Below are 26,521 nucleotides of genomic sequence, written 5' to 3' on the forward strand. Positions count from 1 at the left end.
TTTATAAGAGCCAGTGGTGCTCGTGCTCTAGTGCACCATACACACACCTACACCTACGGATAGGATAGCAGCAGCTTGGTACGTCTCGTCCTCTTCACTTCACTTGTCTCTCTTCTCACCTCTGCTTCGTTCCCTAGCTTTGCCATGTTTCACGAGGCCTGTTCAAGTTGATGACTGAGGGAGTACTGGATTGGGAGGTCCTCGGACAGCTGGACTATATCCTCCGGACTGTTGGACTATGAAGATACAAGATTGAAGACTTTGTTCCGTGTCCGGATAGAACTCTCCTTGGCATGGAAGGCAAGCTTGGCAATACGGATATGTAGATCTCCTCCCTTGTAACCGACTCTGTGTAACCCTAGCCCCCTCCGGTGTCTATATAAACCGGAGGGTTTAGTCCGTAGAACAACAACAATCATACCATAGGCTAGCTTCTAGGGTTTTAGCCTCTACGATCTCATGGTAGATCAACTCTTGTAATACTCATATCATCAAGATCAATCAAGCAGGAAGTAGGGTATTACCTCCATCGAGAGGGCCCGAACCTAGGTAAACATCGTGTCCCCCGCCTCCTGTTACCATCCGCCTTAGACGCACAGTTCGGGACCCCCTACCCGAGATCCGCCGGTTTTGACACCGACATTTGTGCTTTCATTGAGAGTTCCACTGTGTCGTCACTGTAAGGCTTGATGGCTCCTTCAATCATCGGCAACGATGCGATCCAGGGTGAGGTTTTTCTCCCCGGACAGATCTTCGTATTCGGCGGCTTCGCACTACGGGCCAAATCGCTTGGCCACCTGGAGCAGATCGAGAGCTACGCCCCTGGCCATCAGGTCAGGTTTGGAAACTTGAACTATACTGCCGACATACGCGGAGACTTGATCTTCGACGGATTCGAACCCATGTCGGGTGCGCCGCACAATCACGACGAGCATGACGGGTGGATCACACCTGCAACTACTCCGGCCCTCAATCCGGAACAAATTGCGCCATCCGAGGACGGGTGGATAGACCCCGCCATGGAGGCCGCACTCTCAGTGGCGATAGAGCCGAATACTGACTTCACCCCTTACGAGAGCCGTGTTGCCGAACCATTGGATTCGTCCCCGGCCACGGGCTCCGAGCCGCCTGCCTCCGTGCCTATCGAATCCGATTGGGCACCGATCATGGAGTTACCTCCGCGGATATCCTTCAGCACTCGCCTTTTGGCGATGTGCTAAACTCATTAAGGTCTCTCTCCTTGTCAGGAGAACCTTGGCCGAACTATGTCCGGCTAGAATGGGATGCGGACGACGAAGAAATTCGCTCCCCACCCACCACCCACTTAGTAGCCACTGTCGACGATTTAACCGACATGCTTGACTTCGACTCCGACGACATCGATGGTATGGACGACGATGCAGGAGACGGACAGGAACCACCGCCCACAGGGCGCTGGATCGCCACCTCATCACACGATATATATATGGTGGATACACCCAAAGAAAACAATGACGAGGAACGGAAGGATGCAGCGAAGGATGGCTCCCTCGAGAAGCAACCAAAGCGACGGTGTAGGCGCCGCTCCAAATCCCGCCTCGGCAAAAACAGCGATAACAGCGCAAGAGAAAATAACACCCAAGTCGACTCCAGAGGAGACGACAACATTGACCCAGCGGTAGAGCAGGATGAACCAGCAGGCGAACATAGTACGGATCCGCTATCCGAACACGGCGACGGCGAGGATAAAGCTCATCAACCTCCCTCCGGAGAGGAAAACAGTCCGGACGAAGATGCACACATCATCCCGGAAAGGCACTTGGAATAAGAGAACCTCCGCATAAGGCTTATTGCCACCGCGAGGAGTCTGAAGAAGCAGAAGCAAAGGCTTAAGGCCGCACAGAATACGCTCAACAGTAGATGGAACAAAGTGCTCGACAATGAAGAAAAGTATGGTGGTAGTTACCACACAAGGAGCTATCCAAAGCGCAAGTTGTTGCCTGAATTTGATGATGAGGCCTTAGAGCCCACACAGTTGAAAAATAAGACGGCCGACCGGTCGGATCAACCACCTTGTGGCCCCGATAGAGCGGCTAACAAGGCCGCACATAAGTCAGCACACGATTCACGTGAGGACTTGCATCAAAAGACCGGCGCGACCAGATCCATCTACGGATGAAGGAAACGTGCTCCAGCGCACAACCAAAACCGAACACTACAACCGTCAAAACGCCACGACACATCCAAATACAGGGGTGTCGCACACCCCCTATGTTTTACCGATGAGGTGCTGGACCACGAATTTCCAGAAGGATTCAAACTAGTGAACATAGAGGCGTACGACGGAACCACAGACCCAGCGGGTCTGGATTGAGGACTTTATCCTCCATATCCATATGGCTCGCGGAGACGATCTTCACGCCATCAAGTACTTGCCCCTCAAGCTGAAAGGACCAGCTCGGCACTGGCTGAAAAGCCTCCCCGAAAACTCAATTGGAAGTTGGGAGGAGCTTGAGGATGCTTTTCGGGCTAATTTTCAAGGGACCTATGTCCGACCTCCGGATGCAGACGATTTAAGTCACATAATTCAACAGCCCACAGAGTCAGCCCGAAAGCTTTGGAACAGATTTCTCACTAAGAAGAACCAAATCGTCGACTGCCCGGACGCCGAAGCCTTAGCAGCTTTCAAACACAGCATCCGAGACGAATGGCTCGCCAGACACCTCGGCCAAGAAAAACCCAGAACAATGGCAGCCCTGACAAGCCTTATGACTCACTTTTGCGCGGGCGAAGATAGTTGGCTAGCCCATTGTAGCACCAGCGACCCAGGCACATCCGAAGTCAGGGATGGCAATGGAAAACCACGACGCAGTAAAAGCAAGCGTCGAAATAACGAAGACAGCTCAGATAACACGGCGGTAAACGCCGGATTCAGGGGCTCTCGACCGGGTCAGCGGTAGAAGCCTTTCAAAGGCAACAGAGATGGACCGTCCAGCCTCAACAAGATTCTAGACAAATTATGTCAGATTCACGGCACCTCCGACAAACCTGCGAATCACACCCACAGAGAATGCTGGGTCTTCAAGTAGGCCGGTAAGCTAAACGCCGAACACAAGGGGAGGGAGACACCAAGTGAAGACGAGGACGAGCCTCGCCAGCAAAGCACTGGGGAACAGAAAAAATTCCCACCAGAGGTCAAAATAGTGAACATGATTCACGTAACAGAAAGAAAGGGCAAACATGCACTCCAAGACACATGTGCCGTAGAGCCCATCACCCCCAAGTTCAACCCTTGGTCGGCCCGCCCAATCACCCTTGATGGCAGGGATCACCCGACAAGTATCCGGCATGGAGGATTGGCTGCCTTGGTGCTAGACCCAATTATCGACGGATACCATCTCACCCAAGTCCTCATGGATGGCGGCAGTAGCCTGAATCTGATTTATCAGGACACAGTCCGCAAAATGGGGATAGACCCGACCAAAATCTGCCAAAGTACTACTACCTTTAAGGGAGTAATACCAGGCCCTGAGGCCCGCTACACGGGCTCTCTAACACTAGAGGTTGTATTCGGTTCTCCCAACAACTTCCGAAGCGAAAAGTTAACCTTCGACATTGCTCCATTCCGAAGTGGCTATCAAGCACTATTCGGAAGAGCAGCTTTTGCTCGTTTTAATGCAGTACCGCATTACGCTTCTCTCAAGCTTAAGATGCCAGGTCCACGTGGCATCATCACAATTAGCAGAAATATTGAACGTTCCTTACGCACGGAAGAATGTGCGACGGCTTTAACAGCCGAACACTAAACGGCCCCTCCAACCAGAATAAATGATCGGTCGTCAAGACCGCGGACACGGCTAGACGAGTCCGGCACATTACTAGCTATAACAGCTTAGATAAACCCGAGATTGGTTTGATGGTTATACCCTCATAGAAGGTACTAGGGGCTTCCTGCGTGTAAACAGGGCTAGTTCGGCTCAAGTTTACTTATCTTGAATTTTAATGGTTTATTGAGAATAACCAATTTTTCGCACGACAACTTTCACCTAAGTTCTTCTCTTTTACAGATGACAATCGTGCTACACCCTTCCAGGATACGACACAACAGAGACACAGGCGCAGACGTGCAGCAGGGACCCGCTCAAAGGTTTCTTTTTAGATTAAGACCCTGTGTAAACCTTTTTTACTGTCTCTTGTTGTTCACATCCTCCGGATACTCAGTACAACCGAGAAGGATGCTGACGTTATTGGCATTTCGCCACGTCAGATCATTGCACGTATCTGGACACTCGGGGTTCATTATCAAGGGCATTGCTCAGCCCGGCATATGTTATAAAGACCGAATACCTTAAGGAGTGTTCGGCGTCGCGAGTTTGGCCTTATATGCATCAGCTCCGAATCATGTCTTTGGTCAAATGTTGGGTTTGCCCGGCTCCCGTGTTTTGCTACCTTACGTTCTGCTCTATCGGCTAAGGTGGCACCGGGAGAACTACTGCGATTGTGCCCTGGTTCATCCAGATGAGCACCTGAGTAGAGAAAGCCGAAAACTAACTGTCATGATAAAGCGCGAGACTAGTCAACCACTCGATGACTTAGCGGAATCTTCGGGATTCCTCCGCATTAACAAAGGGTCGTTTCCCGGTCATGTACGTACGCGCCCCGTATTCGGACGAGCGCGGAGGTACCAGGGTCTATATAGTAGTCCCACCGTCAAACTCATATGGCTAAGTGAAAGTGTTAAAGCAATATAGTCCGATTGCCTCGTTCGCTGCGCTATCACCTCCTTAATGGACCAAGACGTTGGATCAAGTGTGAATATGCGTTTTTTGCAAACACCCCCGCATTATATGCGTGGGGGCTGAAGCCGATGACTGCAAACTTTCAGGTTATATACATATATACATAAACGGCCGCACAGGAGGCATCATAATACTTTCAGGCAAAAGTATAAACACAGCCTTTATAATTTAATAAACATTGTTCTTACAATGGGAATACATGTCACTAGAACATAATATTCTTCGAGCACTGAGCCTCTATTAAACGAGCGCTTTCAAGGACTTCTTCAAAGTAGTGCTCGGCCGATACTCGTCCCACGGCCGAACTCTGGGTTGCAATAGCGGTGGCCTCCATCTCTGCCCAGTATGTCTTGACACGGGCAAGAGCCATCCGTGCACCCTCTATGCCCGCCGACCTCTTCATAGCATCGATGCGCGGCACAGCATGAAGGAACTGTTGCACTAAACTAAAATAACTATTCGGCCTTGGCCCTTCCGGCCACAGATGATCCACAACAGACCTCATGGCAAGCCCGGACAACCTATGGAGCTCGACCCACTCGGCCATTCGCTCATTCAACAGCAGCGGACGCACTGGAACATTGAACTGCGACCAGAACAGCTTTTCCACTTCACGATCTTTTTGATCTTTGAAAAACTCGGCCGCATCAGCAGCACTCGCTGCCAAATCCACGTATGCGTCCGCGGAACTCCATAATTGATCGAGAAGGGCATACTTTGGATCTCCGAACTTCGTCCGCAACAAAAAGGGCTTCCCAGCCGCTATATCTCTCAGCTCCTCCTTCGTTGCTCTGATTTTAGAGCGTGCTTCCTTGGCTGCTACCATGGCCTTCTCCAGGTCCGTCGCCTTCGCTCGGTTTTTTTCAAGAAGCTCGTAACGGTCGGCGGCATCTTTCAACTCAATGGCCATCTTGGCTATTTTATCCTTGTTTTGGCAATGCGCAGCCTGTTCGGCTCTCAGCTCTTCGACCGCCTTTAGAGCGGCCGCATCACTATTCCTGGCTTGTTCCTTGGCTCGGGCAAGTTCCGCCCGAAGGGTCTCCACGGCGGCAGCTCCATCTGCAGTCACAACATATTAAGGATACTAGCATCATGCTCATCTTACTATGTGTTGATCACCGGAGAAATCACATACCCTGTGCCTCGTCGAGCCTCTTGTTGACAAGCACGATGTCGGCATCTGCCGCATCAAATCGCCGCTTCAGCTCGGCAAATTCACCAGTCCGGCTATCCACCGGACCTTCAGCCACCTGCACATGAAGGCGGCATGATTATTACCTGGGACTATGATCCTCTGTTTGCCGCCGTTGTCGACAGCAACCAGAGTCTCAGGGGCTACTATCTGCATATGGCACACCTAGCATGTGCGGTACCATCAAAAACATACACTATTTCACGTACCTCAAAGCCTTTCAGCAGACTCATAAAAGCTTCATGCAACCCGCTTTTGGCGGATGAAATCCTCTCAACCACCGTGCCCATTAGAGCACGATGCGTTTCCGAGACAGCCGCTTGCTCCAGAAGATTCATCAGTGCGTCCGATCGCACACCGGACGGTTCCGGACTCTTTCTGTGGCTCTCCTTAGGAGCCGAATACTCCGGACTTCGGGGGGCCGAAGGGTTACCCTCTGGCCTTGGCGGATCAGGAGAAATCCTCCGTGACGACACCTTAGGGTCGCCCGCCTCATGAGGCGGGGAGGCATGGGGAGGTGTTTCGCTCTCCATCATCTCCAAAAGAAGATCCCCCGAAGACGAACTCTGTCGAGAAGGGCTACGATCCGAACTACAAGATATATGCTTCGGTTATTGTCCTCAGAAGTAAAGCAGGATATTTTTACTATTAAGTACTTTTGTTTACTTACAGCTCGGTGGAGGGCTGATCCCCTTGCGGGCATTGTGCGGCAAGGGTACCCTCAGAGGCAGGACCCTCTGGCGAAGATTTCTTCCCTCGTTTGGAAACCATTGTTTCCGGGTCTTCAGAGGCGGTCCTCTTCCTTCCCTGGGGAGAGGGAATTTCATATTCTTCTCCCCGGTTATCCTCCTTCGCGGAGGCGCTAATTCCCCCGGTTTGGATGAATAATGAGCGAGGCCCGCTTTCAGCCTCTTTATTCCCCCCTTTATCTTCCCCTGTGGGCGCCTGATAAAGCGCCAGCTCAAGCATTCTGGCCAGTACTGGATCTGCTGAGCCTTCGGGAAGGGGGGCCGAACACCTGATCATCTTCGCCTTTTTTACCCAGTCCTGGTCAAAGAGCTACTTTGCAAAATGATGTTGTGATAAATAAAGAGACAACATGTTCGGCCGAAGGACTACTTACTTGGGTATCTGGACGATTGCAGCTCAGACCCGCATCCTCGGTGGTGTCCGGACACCTTATTTGTGGTCCGAAGAACAATTTGTGCATCTCTTCGAGCGTCATGCCGAGGAAGTGCTGAATAGCTCGCGGTCCTTCCGGGTTGAACTCCCACATACGGAGGGTTCGACGTTTGCAAGGCGGGACTCGACGAACTAGCATGACTTGCATTACCATGACCAGGCTGACATCTCTCTCGAGGAGATCGCGGATGCGACTCTGCAATATCGGCACATCATTTACTGGCCCCTAGTCCGGCCCCTTGTTGATCCATGACGTCAGTTGTGGCGGGGGACCTGAGCGAAAGGCAAGGGCGGCCACCCACTTAGTACCGCGGGGAGCTGTGATGTAAAACCACTCCCGTTGCCATAAGCTGGATACCTCCGGGAAGGAACCCTTTGGCCATGGAACATCGGCGCCTTTGCTTATTACGGCTCCTCCGCATTCTGCGTGTCGCCCATTAATCGTCTTCGGCTCTACATTAAAGGTCTTGAGCCACAAGCCGAAGTGCGCGGTGACGTGGAGGAAGGCCTCACACACGACGATGAACGGCGAAATGTGAAGGATGGAATTCGGGGCCAGGTCATGGAAATCCAGCCCGTAATAGAACATGAGCCCCCTAACAAAGGGATCTAGAACAAGGCCTAGCCCTCGGAGGAAGTGAGAGATGAATACGACGCTCTCGCCAGGTTCTGGAGTGGGAATGACCTGCCCTCGAGCAGACAGCCTGTGCGAGATTTCGCCAGTCAAATACCTAGCCTCTCTTAGCTTCTTGTTGTCTTCCTCTGTGACAGAGGAGGGCATCCATCGACCTTGAAGGTTGGATCCGGACATGGTTGAAGGTCCGAAGCGCCCGACCTGAGCCTTGAGTGTTGGAACTCGAGGTGGGGGAAGGATTCGATTGAGTGCGAGAAGAAAAAGGACAGGCATTGGCCTCTTTATAACGAGGGCGAATATCAAGCGTCCTCCGCGTGGCCGTTTGGGACTTGCCTAAAATCGAGCAGTCATACCAACGGGCACGATTGGGTTACCCACATCCGCATTGATGAGAATCCCGTAATAAGGGGTACACGATCTCTGCTTCGACAAGACGTGCCAATAAAATCGCCTCGCAAAACGTGTAGTGGCAGGCTGATTGAGAAAAACGGTTCGAATAATGATCAGGCCGTGGTGTGATGTCACGTTATGAAAAGTCATCAGCAGATTAGATTTGCGGAAATATTATTCTCTCTACGGTAGTATGTGGAACTTGTTTTGCAGAGCCAGACACTATCCTTGTGTTCAAAATCTTCTATGGAGTATTCGGAGGAGGAACCCGCCTTGCAATGTCGAAGACAATCTGCGCGCCGGACTCATCGTCATTGAAGCCTGGTTCAGGGGCTACTGAGGGAGTCCTGGATTGGGGGGTCCTCGGACAGCCGGACTATATCCTTTGGCCGGACTGTTGGACTATGAAGATACAAGATTGAAGACTTCGTCCCGTGTCCGGATGGGACTCTTCTTGGGGTGGAAGGCAAGCTTGGCAATACGGATATGTAGATCTCCTCCCTTGTAACCGACTCTGTGTAACCCTAGCCCCCTCCGGTGTCTATATAAACCGGAGGGTTTAGTCCGTAGGACAACAACAATCATACCATAGGCTAGCTTCTAGGGTTTTAGCCTCTACGATCTCGTGGTAGATCAACTCTTGTAATACTCATATCATCAAGATCAATCAAGCAGGAAGTAGGGTATTACCTCCATCGAGAGGGTCCGAACCTGGGTAAACATCGTGTCCCGCGCCTCCTGTTACCATCCGCCTTAGACGAACAGTTTGGGACCCCCTACCCGAGATCCGCCGGTTTTGACACCGACAATGACCTGCGCTTGTAATATTGTGTTGTGTGTGGTCCGGGGTGGTAGCTCCAATGTCACTAGTAGCAGGACACAGCTGAGATAATAACATTTGTATGTATGGCTAAATTTGAATAGGCCTTTCGGCCGGAGTGAAGGTGTGTGACTATATATGAATGAATGGTACCGCTACGTATCAAGGTTTGCTGGTCTCGTGTCCCTCCCTCTGCACTTTCTGTTTTTCCTTTTGTAGCCTTGTAGGCACACGCTGGCACAGCCGTTTTCATTTGTCTCTTACAGGCTTAATTAGTATTTCATCCATTTTAAAATAAATGTCTCAATTTTGTATTATACGGATTCCGAGCGGGTTCTGCGCACCAACTATATACCAACATTAAATTATGATGGACTGTGATAACGTCCAATCGTTATATTTTTAAGCGACCGTACCAAACGATTCATCCACTAGTACAGGCTGCAGTCGTTGTTTCTTTTCCTAATACAAAACCGAACGCATTGAGCCGATTCTTTCTTAGTTCTTGCATGCTTTATCAGTGTCTTACATGTTCACTTAAGAGGCTTGACGCCCAAATTATTGGGGCCAAAGAGAGTTGGCTACACAGCACAGCTCAAACATAGGTCCCTGACGAGCATAACTCATAAAATATCACGTGGGGGCTTCCTGTTCAAACATAGGTGTATTCATCAAAGAGAACATAGCATTACTATCCTCTTGACATTTTTTATTTTTCGGTCATTGCTATGTAAACAGGATGATAACTTACTTATCCTAGGCCTCATAATTTTTGACCCGAAAAAAAGTCGTCAGAACATACCAACATGGGATCTAGTTTCAAAAGTCTTGTCATGACGATTATTTTATGTGAAAACGGTTATTGAATCGGAGCGACGGTTTGAGGTATAAAACATTTTGAACTTTTGAATTCGATAGAATCCTCGCTAACATCATCATTTTCATCCTATATGCATCCATCCAACCTTCTCCCCACATACAAATACACGAGAGGACGAGAAAGTTGATGTCATCGTAGATTTCCGTATTTCAGAACTTCAAAATATTTTATAGCTCACACTGTTTGTTCGATTGAAACACCATTTCACATAAACGATGAGACCTTTGAAACTAGATCCTTGTTAGGTGTGTTTTGACGATATATTCTTTCGGGTCAAAAGTTGCGTGTATTGCCATGTTATTTACACGGGAATTATTGAGGTACATTTTTCAATAACTTTTTTCACCGAGTCAAAAATTTATCGAGGTGTTTATAGTAACTTATCAGGTTTGTGGTTCATATATCAATATGCTATTTACACAAAAGTTAGCCCGGTACTTTTTCAACAACTTTTCCAACGGGTCAAAAAGTTACCATGGTGTTTGTACTAAGTTATCAGGTCTGCGGTGGGTATATCACCATGTTATTTACACAAAAGTTAACAGGTACATTGTCAACAGTTTTTTTCTTCTGGTCAAAGTTACAGTGGTGTTTATACCTAAGTTATCAGGTCTGCGGGGTGTATGTTACACATAAGTTACCGAGTATGTTTTCATTAGCTTTTATTTTCACGGTCAAAAGTTAGTGAGATGATTGTACGTAAGTTACCAGGTCTATACTTAGAGGGGTGCATTTGAGCATTTTTTTTCCTTGAATCAAGTTACCGCGGTATTTGTAACTAAGTTACCAAGTCAGCATTTTGTATGTTACCATGCTATTTACACAGAAGTTATCAGACGTGTGTATTGAACAACAATTTTTTTCACGTAAAACTTACCGCGGTGTTCGGTTCTAAATTATCAGGCATGCAGTGCTTATATTACCATGATATTTGCACAAGTAATTGAGGTTATGTTTTTCAATAATTTTTCCTCCGAGTCTTAAGTTATCACGGTGTTTGTATCTAAATTATCAAGTCTGTGGTGCGTATATTATCATGCTAATATACAGAAGTTATCAGGGGTGTGCATTCAACAAAAAATTTCTCCGGGTCAAAGTTATCGCGGTGTTGGTACCTAAGTTACTATGTGTGTGGTGTATATATTGTTATGCTATTTATACAGAAGTTACCGGCACGTGGTCACCGGTGTGCACTTAAACAAGTAAACATGTTGGTAATTTAACATGCTTGGTCTGCTAATTATGGCATGTACTGCCTGGTACAAATATCACCGTTGCGTTAATAACTTTTGAAGTTGATTGGAGTTCTTCAAGTTGATAACTATGATGGCGGACATCAGATTTAGACACAGCCCATGTGTAAGAAGGATCTCTGCTTAATTAATAATCATAATGATTTATTAGTGTAAATATCTATTAGGACGTTGATAGTTCATGACTTCACTTCTCATGTCTTTTATCACTTGGTCATTTAGCGTGCGTGCTGTTCAAAAAAGTATAAACGCTTTCTTCTAGAATTGCACAAAAACGAGGCAAGGAGGAGTTGGTTAGCAGGCGTCCCTTACAACTCAAGGGTGTTGAGTTCGATTGCTGGCCTCTGTGTAACTTTTTTGGCCTAATATGACGGCGCGGTGCAGAACCTGGTCATCAGCCATTAACCCGGGTATTATACCTCGCACAAATCACGCGTTTAGTCCGCCCCGCGAATCGCGAGCGCCCAATTAAATGGCGAATGAGACTAGCGGGAACTACCGATTGGACGGTATCCAAACTGTTCGGATCTGTTGCAGAAAATAGGTGGTTCGGAAATTAAAATTTTCAAATTATGTTTGGCGAAATTTCTCATAGCCACGTGCATCCCACTTTATTCCATGTTAACTGCATGCCAATGTGGACGGGTGAAGACAAGGGTTGCCAAGGGTAAAATATCCCATTTACCGATGGTAGCAGAATGATGCACGGGGTCATCCTGCCACTTAGCATGACAAGGGTGCAGATGCGGGAGGTAGTAGTGACGGGCTTCGAATCTTGGTCGTTGCCTTACCCCCCTGAAGATGGCGTCACTATGTTATGGCAAGTGACCCCGAGCCACCTCCTTAAGTGGCCAATGAATGATATCCTCTATAACACTAAGCTCCCTAGTTTTAAAGAGCTCACATTCAATTGAGGTCTTCAATTAAGATTGGGTCACCCGATTTTGACTGGTTCAACAATTTCTCAAAGCCTTCTCATTCAATTATTTTATACTATACACTATGCTCCTTAATTATAAATTCCTCGAAATTAATTGATGTTTTCAATTTAGAGTTGGTTCAACTTGATTTTGACCGGGTCAACAGTACAAAACTCCGTAATTTTTAAGTCCCCACAATCAATTGAGGTCTCCAATTAGAATTGGGTCACCCAATTTTGACCAGGTCAACTATATCCTCAAAGCTCTCTCATTCAATTCTTTTATACTATACACTATGCTTCCTTTTAGGCCTCTCAGTTAATTGAGGTATTCAATTTAGAATTAGGTCATTTGATTTTGACGGGATCAACACTTTCTCAAGCTCTCTCACTCATTTCTTTTAATTCATTATGTTTCCTAATTTTGAAGCTCTTTCATTCAATTGAGACATTCAATTTTAGATTTCGTTTACTATTTTGACTGGGCAAACAATTTTTCCAATCAATCAGCAACAACCGACCTATAAAAACATATCAATCCCGCACACTCTCCTACCACCTAGAAAAAGAAGCGCCACCATGTGATATTGTAGCACCAATATAGTAGTACATGCGATCACCGACACCAAAATTTTCCCACATAAATATACGTTAAATATAGGTTGGTTAGCAGATAACTTAGAATCACACCACGAAGGACCCATCAAATCACCGCATTATAAATAAAAATAAAACACACTCTATCATCTCCATCACCCGCCAAACTAAATATTCCATCAGTTCCAAAATATAAGGGATATTAGTTTTGTAAAAAGTCAAATTTCTCCAACTTTGACCAAGTTCAGAGCAAAAATATCGACATCCACAATATTAAGAAAAAGTATGGAAATTCATTTGTTGATGAATTTACAAATATCAATTTCATATTATAGGTTTTGATATATTAGTCTACAAAATTTATTGAACTTTAAAGGCTTGACTTTTCAAAAAAGTAATGCATCATCATATTGAAACAGAGTGGTTATTTTTTGAAAAACCTAACAACACCAACGGCGCAGCAAGGCGCGCCCAACTCTTCTAGTTATACAATATACTTCCTAATTTTTATGGCATCACAATTAATTGATGTCTTCAATTTAGAATTGGGTCACTCGATTTTGACCGGGTCAATAATTGCTCGATGAGCTTTTCCATTCAATTATTTTAATACACTATGTTTCCTAATTTTGAGACTCTTTCATTCGATTGAGGTATTCAATTTTAGATTTGATTTAATATTTTGATTGGGCCAATGATTTTTCAAGTCAATCAGCAGAAACCGCTATATAGAAACATATCAATCTCGTGCATCCTCCTACCACATAGTAAAAAGAAACGCCACCATCTGATACTATAGCACCAATATAGTACATGCAGCTACCGACGCAGAAATTTCCCCACATAAATATGGGTTTACTAGCGGATAACATAGAATCATACCGTGAAAGAGGCCACCAAATCACTGTGTTATAAAAAACCACTCCATCATCTCCCTGCCCCGCCGAACTAAATATTCCATCAATTCTAAAATATAAGGGGTATTAGGTTTCTGAAAAGTTAAATCATTTAACTTTGACCAAGTTCAGAGGCAAAAATATCGACATCCACAATATTAAATAAAATAATATGAAAATTCATTTCATGATGAATTTAATTATATCAATTTGATATTATGGATTTTGATATATTTATCTACAAATTTTGAAAGATAGTGGATATTTAAGATACCCGACAACATCAACGGCGCAACAAAGTGCGCCTAACTCTTCTAGTAGAGGAGATTCCCCAAGGATATACCGGCACCGGAGACGTAGTGCCAGATAATCCGCATTCGGGGGAGAAGAATGCATGTGACAGTTGCGGACCATCCGCGGACAAACCACATATTCCTGTTGTTATCCCCGAAGGGCGGAAAGTGAACATGTATAAGCCCGGGGAACCACTTCTACCGGACTCTATGTTGAAGACCCTCTCGATTGACCTTCAAATTCTACACTCCCATGTGGTAGATAAATAAAAAAAAGGTCAACATGGATACACGGCCAAGGTGATAGAAGGTTATAGTTTTGTCTAGGAGTCTCCGGCAGACAGAATTTATCTGGCCTTTAGTGAGGTCATCCGTGCAAATATCTTCTCTGTCAGCGCAGTCTCCCCAGAGTTAATGAGGCTCTGTGTACTTCATCGAGCTACAGATCCCCTACTCCTCCATGGTAAAGTGTCCTTACCTGATCCTTTTTACATGCACTGCCACAACCTGGAAAATACAGAAGGCCAAGAGGTGATCTCGAACTACCTATTCCTGTTCTTTATTGTCAATCATCAACATGTGGACACCTTTATAGTGCCATACTGTGATAAGTAAGTCGTTAACGTTGACTAATTTATTTTGAAACATATAAATGGCCTTGTGGTTTGGTCTAATCAATGCTAATTTCTTCATATTTTTGCGCAGCGACCGACATTGGATCGTAATCGCACTATTCCCGACGTACGGCTTGGCTTACTTATTAGATTCGAAGAGACACCCTCAAAAGCAATGGACCAGATTGAAGAAGGTTCTAAATGATGCTCTCGCCAAGTGTAAGAACATCAGAGAGACTATAACAGAACATTCAGAATTCAAGTTCTTCCCTAGCGCTTTTTGCTACAACAACAAAATGTGGAAACCTCTCATAGGTCTGGATACTGTGCCATGGCTATCATGGATGACTTTTTGAAGAAAAGCAAATATTTGCGTAATCATATCCAGATCATCGAGTGCTCCCAAGAGATAGAGAGGGACATGGACATAGGGGAACTACTAACATAGCATGGACGCCTCCAAAAGGTGTTGGCCAGAATCATCAACAAAGAGGTTTTAAATGAGGATGGGAAGTTTCACTTCCATCTAGAGCAAGAGATGAAGAACGACTTCATCGAGTCGAAGACATATTGCAGTAATCTATTGCGAGCGATACAGTGCTTCAAACATCTTGATTTGTTGTTCATTTTATGAGTTGAGAATTTTACATGTTTATTTGTTGCCCTACACTTCTTATACAGTATATTTGCTTCATTAATAATCTTAATTATTGTAACACCATTGTAATATGATCGTTTTAATGCAATGGGATGATTGAGTGCAAAATACTGCTTCAGTGCCATTAAAATGCCGCCATGGCGGCAAAAAATGCTGTCACGGCAGCAATTTCTCTATATGCTGACATCACTACCAGTGGCGGGCGGCAAAGGTGCCTGTCACTGCTAATACACACAACAGTGGCGGCCAGAGATTATAGTTGTGGCGGGCGATAACTTCTCCCCGCCACTACAACACTGTCATTAGTGGCGGGCGGTGGCCCGCCACTGATGCCATAATAGCAGTGGCAGGAGGTGATCAGTGGCGGGTGCCCCTGAGAGCCTGGCCCGCCACTACTAGGCTTTTTGCACCTGCCACTGCTGGGCATTCCTGCAGTAGTGGCTGTAGCACTTCAAGTGTCAATTATGCATTCACTTTTCTTCCTAAACTACCATGTTTCCCTTGAATCATAATCAGCGATCCTCAATTTAGTTTTGCTCATCTAAGATATGTTGTAGCACTTCAAGTGTCAATTATGCATTTCAAGTGTCAATTATGCATTCACTTTTCTTCCTAAACTACCACTTTTTCCCTTGAATCGTAATCAGCAATGCTCAATTTAGTTCTGCTCATCTAAGATATGATGTAGCACTCCAAGTGCCAATTATGCATCCACTTTTCTTCCGAAACTACCACTTTTCCCCCTTGAATCATAATCGGCGATGCTTGATTTAGTTCTGCTCATCTAGCTTTGACACTTGAAGTAACACATTTTTTCAGTTCCAAATTGTATTCAGTCCCCAGAAAAACTGGAAATTGTACCATGAGACTTCAGCATGGCAAGCAAAAGAAGAACTTAAAGTACTGCATCAGTTCATCTATATTTTAGAAGTTTGGACTTAGTGGGTGAATTTTACTATGTTGTAATTGCCATTTTCCAAATAACTAGTTGAAAACTAGTGAGTAGTTGATTTGCATTTTTGTGTTGACTCAATGATTACTATTCAGCAGAAATACTTAGTATGTGTTTTTAATTCCCTGCCTCTTTGACTGAAGAATTCAGTTCATTTTGTTCTTTAGAACAACATTGTTTTAGTGACTTGTGAATTTCACTCAAGTGTACGTTAGAAAATAAGAAAGAATTAATTTATTAGTACAAATTACTGAGCTATATGTACATTTTGCAAATTGGAAAGAAAAAATGTACCGTCAGTTGAATGTATCAAAGGAAAGAAGAAGCAAAGTAAGAAGGAAAAGGAGGATAAGAAGAAAAGGAAAGGAGGAAAGAACAAGCAAAGGAAGAAGAAAAGGGAGGAGAAGAAGCAAAGGAGGAGAAGCAGAAAAGGAGGAGTACAAGCAAAAGAAACAAGAAGCAAAGAAACAAGAAACAAGAAACAAGAAACAAAGGAGAGAAAAGGGTGTGCGCTAGATTTTGAAATAGGGAAATGGCATGGGTGTCAACTGGAGCGGCCCAGTTGCGTGTGCTCTTCAGCGAGAGAAAGCGCTTGTCTCGCGTAACGCGAGACATAGGGGCTCCCACACTTCTAGATGTCATGGCAGCTAACTTGAATAGGATCGATGGGCCTATGACCTATGGGTTGTGACGCGGAGCGCTAGGAAATTTCAGGGCCCGTCTGAAGTGGAGCGGTTGAACAGGCTGCGCATCCCCGGGCCCGGGCTTGAGCCATTGGTTGCTAGAACTCATCGATGTTGCCTACTTTCCCTTGATACTTAGTATGTTCCAAAATTGGTGTCCTTTTAGAGTTTGGCATAGTATGAACTAAGCATCAAGAGTTGTTCTTTTGTGAATTAAGAGTAAAGAGTGTTGGCCATCTATTTTCCCACATCATTAATTATTTCATTTTCCTCGTCAAAGTAGAGCACACAAGTACATGTGTTAATTATTTTCCTTTCTTAATTAAATTTGAATAGGGTGTATTGGGAATATGTATTCTAGAAGGATGAGTGTTCCATAAAATAATAGAGAGGGTAAAATTATATTTATTTGAAAGGAGAGAGAGTATATATGGGTTGTTTCTTCAAATCAGATGGGTTTTACTTGTTTTGAATTCGGCCAAATCTTACCTTTTGCTCAATGTAATACATGTTACATTCCCTTGTGGCTGCAAGTTGGGCTTTTTTGACCCTTGGTACTGACCTTTTCAACCCTTTTTGTTTTGCCTTTGTAACTTTTTAGTTTCTCATGTTGTCCATTAAAATTTGTGCAGGCTAAAGAGCTACATCCAAAAAGTCAAGAGAAACAAGTAGTTGTATAATGGAAAATACGAGAGAAAAATGACAAGCTTCTTAGTGTCCTGTCTCAAGTAACTCTCGCATACAAGCGGGTCACAAAGAAGTTTGATTGGGAAGTACATAATGTATCCTTCTACATGTCGTTAGCAGCAGTGTCCCATGAATCTGGAGTACATCAGGAAGACATCAACCCCGAGCCTAGTCAGGTTCAAAATCAACAGCTTGCAGGTTTGATCGGTCCGAGATAAATTTTCCTAACGCCTTCCATTCTCAAAACTCATCACCATTTGTTTGATAGCAGGCTCATATGTTCCCCGCAGAAAAGCAAGCCCATATTTAACCATACATGCTCATTTAACTCACTATCCCTCTCTTCTTTTTTTATGCTTCAATGGACTTTGGACTAGATACAGAAAATAATCTGCTTGGGAAGTCTAAAGTGGAAGAGATGCATATATATAAAGGGTAGCTTCTGGGTTGGCTGAGTCAGTACTATGGGTCTAGGATCTTTTTTTTTGTGGGGATATGGGTCTAGGATCTAGCCATTTGGGTGGAGTCATTGAGATGTCTCTTGATTATTCCATACTCTGAGGCCGAGAGCATGTGCAAAAAAAACTATAATAGCGTGAGAAGTGAGGGAAGATACAAAGCATGCAAAAGCATGTGGTAAATATACCATACTGGATCTGGTTGGAGAGATCCTCGTGGGCCGAGAGCATGTTGCCTTAAGCTGCCTCACTCAGCCGCTCATCCGCGATTGCGTCCACCGCCTCTTGGCCATGCTCCAACATCCCCGCAGCTAGCCTCATCAACAACCTCCTTCGCGCCTGCTCTTCCTGACATTCTCTTCTCTGATAAGGCTGCCGCTCCAATCCCTCCGAAACTTCTCGGTAATGCTCCTCCTCAAAGACATCCCTGTACATCGCGGTTTGCATGTTATCCTGGTGGCCCAGTGGGCATGGTTCAAGGTCTGGCTAGTAACCTGCTCCCTCGCCATCATCAAGGAAGTGTACACGTGCTTCGATGATCCTATCAGTGTGTTCCATGCATGTGCACATGCCATCGCAAGGTCGAGGTGCAACGCAATCTGCCCAGGCGACACAATACCTAGCCCTAAGACTCTTTTGTTGTATTGAAGCAAATGCCTATATTTTGCAAGTAAATGTCATTTTCCTTGTAAACAAATTATATTTTAATTTAGAAGTAATCTTTGTAATGCCAGAAGCATTTTAATATCACACTGAAACAATTATTTGTTCCTTTGAAGCAAATATTATCTGTTTATTCGAAGCATATTTTCACTATGTTGGAGATAAATTTCATGGATATTTTTTTACTGGATCAAAACGATCTCCAGTTGCTATGAAAGTAATCTTTTTGTTCGATGGAAGCAAAAATATAATGGGAATCATGCAAATTTAGTTGAACTCAAAAATCTTTTAATACAGTGTAAATTGATTTTCTTTTTCGTGGAATCAAATGATTATTCTGTCAGGAGCAACTTTCTAGTTAATGGAAACAATATTACCATACTTTTGGAAAGAATGACCTGTTACATAAGACACATTAATTTATGCTATAGTAAAATAAAATCATTCGTTATGGAATCAAGTTCTCTGGTCTATAGAATCAATAATTTTTGTGTGTTCAATACAAATAATTATTACTAGAAATATTTTTTACCCTTGATATGAACCTTAATTCAACCCTTTTGATTTGGTATATGTATATTTTACTTTTTCATGTTGTACAACTACAATTTTCGGCAGTGCATAAAGAGCCTCGTAGATGGAAACAAGAGAAGAAGGAAAAATACAAGAGAATGATGATAGACATGTTGCTCACTCCGTTGACGTAACTCAGGCGTATGAGTTTATCGCAGCAAAATCTGATTGGAACGTCCAAAATGTATCGTCTCAGTCACTAGTATATGTGACTCGTGAAGCTGGGCAGTCTGTGGCAGACATAAAGCATGAGCCTAGTCAAGCAGGAAATCACACGTTTACCAGTCCGATGGGTTGGCTAAGATAATTTCTTCTGATGCCCTCCATTCTCAAACCTCGTCACCGTTTGTTTGATAGTAAGCTCATATATATATGTTCCTCGCAACAACAACAAAAAAACTCATATGTAACTCTTATTTCTCTTGTAACTCGTGATCTGTCCTTTTTTTTTGTATCATTCAACCGGCAACATCTATATGTTGAGGTTAAGATATTAGTGCAGAACACGAACTTTGGAATAGATAGGGAAAGAGTCACTCGTAGGGAAAATACACACCTTGGGCAGTTCTGAAGGGAAGAGTTGCATATATATAAAAGGGATGGGTTGGTTGAGTTTTTTTTTTTTTGTGGGGTGGGTTGGCTGAGTTACTAATATGGGCCTGGAAAATTGGTCGAGTTGTTGAGGATGCTCTCGATAGTTTCGGGTTGGGTGCTGGTTTACGTTGAGCTGTATGTTGGAAGTTGTTTTATATATAAAGCGGGGCGAGAAGCCTTTTTTTGGAAATTTCTCATGTTCCAACAAGTGTCATGATGGTGGCTCGATGACTCTTCTGTTGTATGGAAGCAAATTCCAGTCTTTTTGGGTTCTAATGTTATTTTCCTTGTAAACAAATTATATCCTCATTTAGAAGTAACAATAGAAAGAATCTTTGTAATATCGGAAGCAATTTAATATTACGATGAAAAAATTAATTGTCCATCGAAGCCCATTTACTCTGTTTGTTCGAAGCACATTTTATTTAAGTTGCAGATAAAACACATGGATATAGTTTTTTTACTAGATCAAAAATCTCCAGTTGCCATGGAAGCGATCTCTTTAGCGACAGAAGCAAAAAATATTATTGGTAATACCAAATTTATGTTTAACTAGAAAAGATTTCAATCTGGCTTCAAACATATTTAATTTTATGGAAAAATATTATTATTTTGTTAGAAGCAATTTTGGTCAATGGAGGCAACACTATATTTTAGTTATTCATGTGCTCTGATTACAATTTTGGGAAGGGCAAAAGGCCTTATCGGGATATTCAAGAGGACTACTCGACAGGCATATATGAGTTGTGTTGTCTAAGTTACTGCTGTGGGTTCAGGAGGTGGGTGGGGTCATTGTCGGACAACCCATGTGGTATTTTGCCTTCTTTATACTGGTATATACGTCACAAGGAAGGAAATTTTATAGGAAGGGTTTTCGACAACTTCAACTAATGGCTAGTCCTTTTCTAAAAAAAACTGATGGCTAGTGCAGGCTTTGTTTTCAAGGCATTTGAGCCTAAGCTCAAAGCATGCAGCCAACTATAGTTAGGGCCAACTTGTCTTTTCGGTGATAACTGCAAGTTAACGTAAATAGACTCTAGTTTGGGCCAAAGTTAAGCAAGCAACGATTCATCCAAACAGACTCCAACTTGCAACCTTGTAAAGACGTGGGAATCTCTGGTAGGCTTAATGTATATGAAGAATAGCGTTTACACATGTTTTATGTTGGCTCCGCTAATTAATCATGCAACTCTATTCTTCTGCAATGATGAGCTAGCCAATGACTCCACCTCAAGGATTGTTGATTTTTTTTATGGCGCCATGTTGTCGCATATCTTGTAAATAAAATAGTGCACAAATAAAGAAAATGGAACATTATATTACTGATATAAGAAACATAAAAGATAAAATCAAGAACACTAATACAACTCGGCAATCACGCTACAGGCTGCACCCGAGCTCATGTTGACGAACTCAAGATCGAGATGCATCGCACGGAAATCATTAGGGAATGTGGAAAACGAGCAAAAGTGAGCTCATTATATTTTTCATAAAATCAAAACTACAGGCATCACAAAATGACAATGTGGTTAGTGAGTTTTGCTTCGGTACACTCTCTCTTAAAAGTTTGCATGAATCTTAAAGTTACTTAAAAGAGGCTATTGACATATTATCCCGCAGATCAAACATATTGAATAGGTTGATTAGGTACAAAAGTCTATATTATCCTTTTTTGATTGAAGGAGTATATTCTAATCTCCACCTTTCTTTTTCTAATCTTCACATTTAATCTGCATCAAATTCCGTAAACTTTTTTAGGGGTCGTACCGAAGCAAAGTTTCTGGTTAGAAGCATGGTTTTGGTTACCGCTCGAGATATTCGGTTACCGCGTTTACCGCTCCCCCATGATAAACACTCATACCGAGCAAAAAATCACGTAAGTTTTGAAAATTTGGAATTCAAACGCTCATCTTATAGTTAAATGTGCGGCCTCTGTTGTTAAACCACAGAACTTATCATGGCACAGTGGCAAAATGGTGCTATCCTCAAATGCTAGTCGCGGGTTCGAGTCTGGCCACGCACTCCTTCAATTGTTTTTGAGATGCAAAAGTAAAAAAAAAAACGCTATCAAAAATTCTGGAGCACCCGCGAGTCGAACTCGGGGCGCTTGACCAAGTGGAAGCTGCAGGTTGACAGCCACTACCGTAGAGCAAATTTACTGTTCATTAGGAGTTAAATACATACCTATATCGAACTCAACAATTTTGAATTCAAAATTTGGTTTTAAATTTCGTTTGATTTTTTTCCCGGTAATTCATGGTTACCGTGGTTCCCGAGAATTTCGGTGCCCCTCGAGAAAAAAGCTTCACTTGGGATCCAAAACCTTGGTTAGAAGCATGCGATGGAATTACTGTTGGCGCTGCCTCCTTGCAGCACCACTTCTTCCTCTCGGTCGCCTCACACAACTCTCTCTTCGTTTATGAACACAGACCACGAAGAAACTCTACACACACAGCGCACGCACCAAGGAAGAAAACCAGTTAGGTTTGCCAAGAGGGTCTGCTCATTGGTGAACACAAGTGCTACATCTTTTCACCAGCCCTCGCGGCCATTTTATCCATTACTCAATGTAACACATATATATACACACATGGACTAGGCACTCAGGGCATCTCCAAGGCGGGCCCGTAAACATCCTGCAACCATCCGGACCGCGTTGTCCGGATCACAGAAGCCATCTAACGCGGTTCTGTATCGGTCCGCGGAGCGGTCCGGACGCGATTTCTCTCGCAAACCGAAGACAAACGTGGGGGTGGGGGGAGGACGTTGCAAGAGTCTGGACCGATCCCGCGCCAGCTTCTGTCTGCCATGGCCCACCAAAAACCGCCCTCCCTCGCCCGCGCGTGTTCTGCCCGCATTCATGCCACTGTAGAGCGTGCCGCTAAATATTGAAGACGGCTCAGGGCGGACGTGATCTCTCACTGCCTCCATCATTGAAGCGACGGGCCGGCCGAGGGCGCCGCCCGCGACGCATCTCCAGTGTCTGCGCCTGTTCAATGCCGAAGATGAGTGACTGGACGGGACCGGACGGATATCTACCATTCCCGTTCAATGCCCCGTTCGTCCGTATGCCGCTATTAAGTAGGCTCGCCGGCCGAGAAACCCACTCCGGCGTCTCGCATTGACGCCTGGCCTTACCGGAATCCGCTATTTATCGGCAGCCACACCCGGCTATCTCCACAGCACAACACATCCGCTTCACATACTCCTCCTTTCCTCCACATCTGCCATGACCGCCAGCGGGAAAGCACTGTGGGGCAGTCTGTCGGACATGAAGCACGCGATGGCCGCCCGTGCCGCCGCCTGGCGTAGCCGCCGTGCTAGGAGGATCGAGGCAGGCTTGCCGGCCTGCTCACCCGAGGTCTCCGACGAAGAGGACGACACCACGATGGAGACGGGCTCCGACGACTCCGCCCCAGCTCTCGCGCCTCCTGTGCAAGCTGGCTTCATCATGCAGCAGGCGTAGGCGCACTTCAACAATGCCATGGCAGAGGTACCGCCTACGCCGGCACCTCTGTCGGCGTTCCAGCAGGTGCGGGAGGAACTACGGTACAACATGTTCCTCCTGGAGCAGCACCGGCTGGCAGAGGGCCAGATCTACGGCGAGCGCACGAGCAAGGAGGCTGTGGTGGCCATGGCCGCAGCGAACTCCAAGTTCGTGGCGGAGTAGCGTGGCACCTACGATGTCATCTGCGCTCAAGCCGCCGCTCGCTAGGATGCAGCCGCCGCGGAGGTGCAGCTGCAGGCGATTGCGGAGGAGAACAACGCCAGTTGCGCCTCCTACGCGCCGCCAAGGAACCATCAGGCGGCCCGATGGGACGAAAACAGCGCTGGCGCCACCATTTCCATCGTGGACCTCACGTCCATCAGCGACGGACAACTCGCGAACTCCTCCAAGGATGAGTAGGCCACGGGAGGCGGTGGTGCCTTGTGTCTCAAGTGGGCCGGTCCGTCTCCGTGTTCTACTCTTCCTCGCCGGAGACCGCACCTTCACTTCATCGGTCTTATCGCCGATGCTCATGGAGATGGTGGATGGAGAACGACATGGGCTTGGACGCCGGGCGCCGCCGTCATAGGATAGGTTTTGGGGCGGATCTTATTTTTTGTTCGAAATGTAATGAAAGAAATCCGCTATGTTTGTATGAAATCCGCCATGTTTGTATGAAATATGTCATGTTTGTATGAAATCTGATCGTGTTTGCATGAATTTCATCCGGTTTTTTTAAAAAAAGTTTAAAATATATGTGGATAGTTTGAATGTCGTCCTCCCGCATCTGTGTCTGCGAACTGGTCCCCCTGTCCGCGGAGGATGCGGGAGAAAATTTGTGGTTTGTCGTTGGAGATGCCCTCATGCCATGCACTCACGCGCACACAGGCTAGTCCTTGTTAAGATTAATTACAGAAGTAATTAAGGGGAAGTCTCCCCTTGCCCAACCGTCTTGTGGTTCCATCCACAAATGACGCCTCTCTCTCTCTTTTCTGGAACCGACACATCTTCTCGTGATCGTCGCGTCTCTCGAGAATGTATAAATAGTTCATGTAACTATCGATCAATGAAGGTTCAATCATTCGACTCAAAACACGTTATCACGCATGCTAGAACTACCGAGAGCAAATCAAAAGAGAAACGAGAGGAAAGGAGCGGCCAACTCGCCGACGTTCTCTACAGGGACAATTCGATGGAAGAGGAATTATGCCTTGTGGACAGTGGTACCACAGACTTCATACCGAGGGAGATGAAATATTTCTAAACTCTGAAAAAGATGAATGGAGATATTCTAACTATCGCTAGACGCGATACAGTGATTGTTGGCACTGGACGTGCCATATTCACCGTCCCAAGTGGTACACAAGTGACGACTGAGGATGTTTTATTATATCCCGGCTCATCATGTACCCTGATCAGTTATCGAGATGTCCATCAAAATGGCTTTCACATTGAAACCCATGAAGACAACACAGAGGAGTATCTACTCTTTACCAAAGATCATGGATATGGCAAAAAGGTACATGAGAAAATTCCTTTTCTATCGTCTGGTTTGTACTGTACGTACATCAAACTTGTAGAACATGTTGCATGCAAAGTAATTTTTCAAAATGTTAACACATTCCAAACCTAGCATGATCGCCTAGGCCATCCCGGAATCGGGATGATGAGAAAAATTACTAGCAATTCCATTGGTCATAATTTGCTTGAGGCAAAATTTTCTCAATCTTCAAACTTTGTGTGCACATCTTATGCCACAGGAAAGCTAATTTTGAGGCCCTCGCACCACAAAATACATGCTGAACCACTTCAGTTTCTTGAACGTATTCAAGGAGACATTTGAGGTCTCATCCAACCATTATCTGGACCTTTCAGGTACTTCATGGTTCTCATTGACGCATCTACACGATGGTTACATGCATGTCTTCTATCCACACGAAACCATGCATTTGCCAAGATAATGAGTCAAGTCATTAAGTTACAAGCCCATTATCCAGAAAGTAGAATTAAGTCAATTCAGATGGACAATGCTGCAGAATTCTTCTCACATGCTTTCAAGGATTATTGCATGGGTTTGGGGATTGAAGTTCAGCACTCTGTTCCATATGTCCATACACAAAATGGTTTGACGGAATCATTGATTAAGAGGATCAAACTCATTGCAGGACCATTGTTGATGAGTCAACTGAAGGAAATATGCCCTAGAGGCAATAATAAAGTTATTATTTATTTCCTTATATCATGATAAATGTTTATTATTCATGCTAGAATTGTATTAACCGGAAACTTAGTACATGTGTGAAAACATAGACAAACAAAGTGTCACTAGTATGCCTCTACTTGACTAGCTCGTTGAATCAAAGATGGTTAAGTTTCCTAGCCATAGACATGAGTTGTCATTTGATTAACGGGATCACATCATTAGAAAATGATGTCATTGACTTGACCCATTCTGTTAGCTTAGCACTTGATCGTTTAGTATGTTGCTATTGCTTTCTTCATGACTTATACATGTTCCTATGACTATGAGATTATGCAACTCCCGTTTACCGAAGGAACACTTTGTGTGCTACCAAACGTCACAACGTAACTGGGTGATTATAAAGGTGCTCTACAGGTGTCTCCGAAGGTACTTGTTGAGTTGGTGTATTTCGAGATTAGGATTTGTCACTCCGATTGTCGGAGAGGTATCTCTGGGCCCTCTCGGTAATGCACATCACTATAAGCCTTGCAAGCAATGTGACTAATGAGTTAGTTGCGGGATGATGCATTACGGAACGAGTAAAGAGACTTGCCAGTAACGAGATTGAACTAGGTATTGAGATACCGACGATCAAATCTCGGGCAAGTAACATACCGATGACAAAGGGAACAACGTATGTTGTTATGTGGTTTGACCGATAAAGATCTTCGTACAATATGTAGGAGCCAATATGAGCATCCAGGTTCCGCTATTGGTTATTGACCGGAGACATGTCTCGGTCATGTCTACAGAGTTCTCAAACCCGTAGGGTCCGCACGCTTAAAGTCTCGGTGACGATTGTATTATGAGTTTATGTGTTTTGATGTATCGAAGATAGTTCGGAGTCCCGGATGAGATCGGGGACATGACGAGGAGTCTCGAAATGGTCGAGACGTAAAGATCGATATATTGGACGACTATATTCGGAGATCGGAAAGGTTCCGAGTGATTCGGGTATTTTCAGAGTACCGGGGAGTTACGGGAATTCACTCGGAGAAGTATTGGGCCTTATTGGGCCATACGGGAATAGAGGAGAGAGGCCAAAAGGAAGGAGCCCCCCCCCCCCCGGTCCGAAT

This window comes from Aegilops tauschii, chromosome 5, assembly GCF_002575655.3.
Source record: "Aegilops tauschii subsp. strangulata cultivar AL8/78 chromosome 5, Aet v6.0, whole genome shotgun sequence".
Lineage (NCBI taxonomy): Eukaryota > Viridiplantae > Streptophyta > Magnoliopsida > Poales > Poaceae > Aegilops > Aegilops tauschii.